Genomic DNA, 6143 nt, shown 5'->3' with positions numbered 1-6143 from the left:
ATCTGACATCTGGGTTATCTTATTCCCAGATGCTCTGTGGTGTCATTAGCAGGATTAATCTTAGCTTTAATTTCATAATGATTCTTATTCTAATATATGTGAATGAACACAAAGTCTCTTGACTCATTATCACCAATTTACCCAAGATATGTAATCAGGCTCTTACATTCACCAACATTTATTTTTGCTAATACATCTAAAATTGTAGATTAAGCAAATACAGTTAGTTCCAGCTGAGTGAATGCCTACCGAGGTAGCCCTGTAGTATTTATGTTTTAATTAAAGTACATTAATGGTGTTGTTTTTAAATACGTACTGACCAAAAATGTGTTCACGGGGACCAGTAAAGTCGTTGTTCGAGCAGCGTCCAGCTGTAAAATTAGTCACAGCAGCATTGCTTTAGAAGCCATTACCCACTTCTTTTGCAAATTATTGAAATTCCCTCTGTTAATTATGTTTTTAACCTTTATAAATAAGACGGAGGTGCGTAGCCTCAATTCCAAACAACTCCGCTCCCCGAAGGAAACGGCACGGCAGGTCCTTAATGGGGAGCATAACTGTAATACGCTTTGTTGTTTGCGTTCCCATTCAAGGTTACCATGTCACATCAAATAGTGTCACTGTCAGTTTATGACTCAGAGTAGCCAAAAGGCCGTTCCCCCTCTCATTTGACACTAAGTTTCATAATGTCCTGAGAGGGGGCAGGCTGGGGGGAAGGAAGAGAAGAAGATGCTCTAGCAAATGCCAAATCTCTCTTCACGTACTTTAACACTGGACTAACTTTTTTCATTTACCAGCTGTTGTCGCCTAGTAGTATGTAGCGCTTTATTATTGATGGATAAAGTGTTCAAACATTTAAAGAAATGAAAGCCAGCTTTGCATTTTTAATTAATTAATTAAAAGTACTGTAAATGCCAGCTTGTTAATTGCTTTGCACCTGCAAGCCAACACAGGTTTTGTGCACTCTTTCTTTGAATATTAAATTTTTTCTCGCATGTCTTTATAATGCTTGGGAAGTCTCTCTGGCAAACATATTAGTAAAGAGTAAATATTGAATCTTAGACAAAACTCATGGCTTCATCTTTCACTGTACCCAGAATAGGATTTAAAGGAGGATTTAGATTTCCAAGGCTTCTAATTAAGTAGTGATAATCAGGCTTTCTGCTGAGGGTCACTTCCTGGGAGTAATTTGAGTTATTAAAATGCATGTTTTTGTTTGTTCTGCTTTGTGAGCTAAAACTGATCCCTTTTAATATAGCAGCAAATATGCAAATTGGTGTTTCATTATATTGTGCAATTTATGGCAATCTTCTCTAATTTACTAAAAGGTCAGGAGCCTGACCTTGTCATTCAAAAAAAATTTTTTTTCCTGGTAAAGCTAAACTAATTATGTGGATTTTTTTTTTTTACATGAAACTCTGAAAGTGTGCAGCATGGTAAAGAATGTGACAAATTTAGCTTTCATTTAGCTCTTATATTCATAAAGATGGCCCTCAGTTTTGTGTGGATCCCCAGTAACAAAGAGTAGGTGATCTCAATTGTGATTTAGGAATCAGTTGCTTTTAAATACTGCAGAGAAGAAAGAGAGAACTTAAAAACAATTCTGTGTCTTTACTGAAATAATTAGCATGTACATGCTTTAAATTGTCATTGGCCGGAAAATGTTAAAAAGAACTATCATGAGCTCAATAGCAAGTTTTTTGTTCAAAAGACTTACCAAATCTTCGTATTATTTTGTTCTTTATTGATGCTAAATATACGATCTTAACTTTTTTCATTGCTTTACAGAGTTTTCAACTTTGACCAGGAGAATTGTTTTTTAAGACTTATTCATTTCACTGGGGGTGGGGGGAGGGGCAGAGGGAGAGGGAGATGGAGAATCTCAAGCAGACTCCTTGCTGAGCGTGGAGCCTCATGCAGGGCTCAATCCCATGATCCTGAGATCCAAGCTGAAACCAAGAGTCTGATGCTCAACCAACTGAGCCATCCAGGCACCGTGACAGGAGAATTTTTATCTCAAATATTTTTAAATCCTTAGGAGCACAAGTTGGTACCAATGAACGGTTTACTTTTAAATTATAGGTGGCAGTGGTTCTCACACGTTAGCCTGAATAAATATCACTTAGATTTCCTGCTAAAATTTAGGTACTATGGTCCTGTCGCCTCCAAATTCTGGTTCAGTAGGTCCGGGATTTCTTCTAGTAATCTGCATTTTATTCAGGTGGTCTTTTGCCTATATAGGTGACCCTTGGATAACATGGATTTGAACTGTGTGTGTATTCTTCTTTTTTTATAAATACAGTACAGTACTGTAAATGTATTTTCTCTTCCTTATGATTTTCTTAACAATATTTTCTTTTCTCTAACTTATTTTAAGAATACCACATGTAATACATATAATGTAAAAAACATGTGTTAGTTGGATGATGTCATTGGTTAAGACTTCAACAGTATGCTATTTGTAGTTAAGTTTTGGGGGAGTCAAAAGTTATACATGGATTTTTGACTGTGTAGGGTATTGGCACCCCTTAACCCCCACATTATTTAAGAGTCAACCTTACTTTGAAAAGAATTCATAGCAATTTGACTCTCTTCCATCAAATATGCTCATTTGCTTAGTTACTCGTTTATCACATATATATGGCATTTTTAAAAAAATGAATAAAGGAATAAATAAACATCTATTATGTGCCATGCATGATCACTGCCCTTAAGGAGCTAGCCAGAAAAACACATGTATAAATGGTTATAGGGCAACATTAAAGAAACTATAAGCAAAATTATTAAAAAAAATCTTTGAGAATGTAAAGGAGGTAAAAATTAATTATAATTGGGGGACATTTAGCAAAGGAGATTATATTTAGACTAGGAAGAATGAGAGTATTCCTCTAGGTGGAGAAGGTAGGAGAAAGACAATACTGGCTTGTGAAGAGCTTGAACAAAGGTCCAGAGATGGGAACATGCATGGTGTGTTCTGGGGAGGGTGAGCGACCTAATGTGATCACAGCACTTGTTGTGTCATGAATTGGTAGTGGGAGTAAAGCTCCAAAATTTCCTGAGATCAGATTTTGCAGGACCTGGAATGTCTCAATGCTGAGCAGTTGGGGTTTTATTTGGTGGGCAGTGGGACACCAGTGTCAATTTTAAAGTGAAGTCTGTGTCTGGCAACAGTTTGGACAGAAAAGATCAAAGACAGGAAGAAGTGTTAAGAGGCTACCCATAGTCCATGGAAAGATACTAAAGTCCTGAACAAAGATAATGGAGATGGAGATGGTGGACTAGATTCAAGAGACAAATAGAACTTGGCAATAAGTTGGATTTGAGCTGGGGTTAGAAGGAGGTGTGAAGGGAAGGGAATTTGATGTCCAAGTTTCTAGTTGAGTAACGGTGCAGGTAGTGACACCATTAACCAAAATAGGAAATGTAGGAAGAGAAACGCTGGTGGAAGTAAAGATTTTGACTTAGAAGCTTGCTTAGAAAGTGTATTTGAGGACCAGTAGCACTGGCAGCTCTAGGAAGCTTGTAAGAAAGGCAGAATCTCAGACCTCCATCCCAGATCTAATGAATCAGAATCTGCAACCAACCATCCCCAGGTGATTCATACGTACATGAAAATCTGAGAAACACTGGTAAAAGAACACACAAAGTCTGTTGTTGGGGTACTATCCTTCTGAAGGACTCTATACCAAAAAGGGCTTTGTGGTTATATAAGTTTGGGGAAAGCTCTATGTGATAACCTATATGATAACTATTCTTGGAGATTAAAGAACAAATGAAGCCCAAAGTTAGTAGAAAGAAGGAAATAATAAAGATCAGAGCAGAAATAAATGAAATAGAGATTAAGAAGATAATAGAAAATGTCAATGAACCTAAGAGCTGGTTCTTTGAAAAGATAAACAAAATGGACAAAACTTTTGCTAGACTCACCAAGAAAAAGAGAGGAAATAAGATCAGAAATGAAAGAGAAAATGCTACAACTCATACCACAGAAATACAAAGGATCATAAGAAACTATTATGAAAAATTGTATGCCAACAAATTGGACAACCTAGAAGAAATGGATAAATTCCTAGAAACATAACCTTCCAAGTCTGAATCATGAAGAAACAGAAAATCTGAACAGGTCAATTAATAGTAAGGAGATTGAATCAGTAATTTAAGAACTCCCTACAAACAAAAGTCCAAGACCAGACAGCTTTACTAGTGAATTTTACTAAACATTCAAAGATAAATTAATACCAATCTTCTCAAACTCCTTAAAAAAATAGAAGAGGAAGGAACAATTCCAAGCTCATTTTATGAGACCAGCATTATCCTAATACCAAAACCAGACAAACATACCACAAGGGAAGAAAATTGTAGGCCGATATCCCTGATGAACATATATACAGATAATCCTCAACAAAATATTAGCAAACCAAATTCAACAATACCTTAAAAGGATCAAATGCCATGATAAAGTAGGATATATTCTAGGGATTCAAAAATGGTTCAACATCTACAAATCAATCAATGTGATACACAACATTAACAAAATGAAGGTAAGGTAAGAAGAATCATATAACCATTTCAATAGATGCAGAAAAGGCATTTGATGAACATCCATTTATGATAAAAACTCTCAACAAAGTGGGTATTGAGGAAATATCCCTTAACATAATAAAGGCCATATACAACAAGCCCACAGCTAACATTATACTCAATGAAGATTAGAAACAAGACCAGGATGCCCTATTTTACCACTTTCATTTAATATAGTATTGGAAGTCCTAGCCAGAGCAGTTAGGCAAGGAAAAGAAATAAAAGGCATCCCAACTGGAAAGGAGGAAGTAAAACTGTCACTATTTGCAGATGACATGATACTATATTTAGAAAACCCTAAAGACTCCACCCAAAAACTGTGAAAACTAGTAAATGAATTTGGTAAAGTTGCAGGATACAAAACCAATATATAGAAATCTGTTGCATTTCTACCCACTAATAATGAACTATCAGAAAGACAAATTAAGAAAACAATCCCATTTACAGTTTCATCAAAGAGAATGAAATATTGTTCCATCAGATGGGCCAGAGACACTTCTGGAAGCAACAGCACAGTGACTTCCCAAGGAGAACCCCAAGTCCAGTTCAAACTTGTATTGGTTAGCAATGGTGGTACTGGAAAAGCTACATTTGTGAAATGTCATCTGACTGGTGAACGTGAGAAGTACATAGCTACCTTGGGTTTTGAGGTCCATCCCCTTGTGTTCCATACCAACAGAGGACCTATTAAGTTCGATGTATGGGAAACGGCTGGTCAGGAGAAATTTGGTGGGCTGAGAGATGGCTATCACATCCTGGCCCAGTGTGCCATTACAATGTTTGATGTACCATCAAGGGTTACTTACAAGAATGTGCATCACTGGCATAGAGATCTGGCTCAAGTATGTGAGAACAACCCCACTGTGCCGTGTGGCAACAAAGTGGACATTAAGGACAGGAAAATTAAGACAAAATCTGTTGTCTTCCACTGAAAGAAGAACCTTCAGTACTATGACATTTCTGCCAAAAGTAACTACAACTTTGAAGAGCCCTTCCTGTGGCTTGCTAGAAAACTAATTGGAGATGCTAACTTGGAGTTCGTCACCATGCCTTCTCCTGCCCCACCGGAGGTTGTTGTGGACCCAGCTTTGGCAGCACAGAGTATGAGCAGGATCTAGAGGTCGCTTAGACAACTGCTCTTCCAGATGAGGATGATGACCTGCGAGAAAGTGCAGCTAGAGCCCAGCATCAGAAGTTGGGTTTTAGAGGAAACTGTCCCGTGGTGTCAGTGTTGCAATGGGTTTGCCACTTTATTTTATAGCTGAGCAGAACATGTGTCTGATCTTTGGGATGCTGAAAGAGATGAATGGGCTTCGGAGTGAATGTAGCAGTTGGAAAAGTACTTTCCTTTTTTGGACCTGCATATTTAGCTGTTTTGGAATGCAGTTGGAATGCACCCCCACTGTGCTTTGAAGCATTGTCTACAATAGCCAAAACATGGAGACAACCTAAGTGTTTATTGATGGATGAAGGGATAAAGAAAATGTGGCCTATATACATCATGGAGTATTATTCAGCTGTAAAAAAGAATGAAATCTTGCCATTTGTGGATGGAACTTGAG

General features: G+C 37.4%; 1 pseudogene; it reads left to right on the top strand.

Annotated features, from left to right (window-relative positions):
- Positions 1 to 5042: 5042 nt before the first annotated feature.
- Positions 5043 to 5842, top strand: LOC118552283 (GTP-binding nuclear protein Ran pseudogene; annotated as a pseudogene).
- Positions 5843 to 6143: the final 301 nt, after the last annotated feature.

Source organism: Halichoerus grypus, chromosome 5, assembly GCF_964656455.1.
Source record: "Halichoerus grypus chromosome 5, mHalGry1.hap1.1, whole genome shotgun sequence".
Classification (NCBI taxonomy): Eukaryota; Metazoa; Chordata; class Mammalia; order Carnivora; family Phocidae; genus Halichoerus; species Halichoerus grypus.
This window is presented reverse-complemented; position numbering and strand designations above follow the sequence as displayed.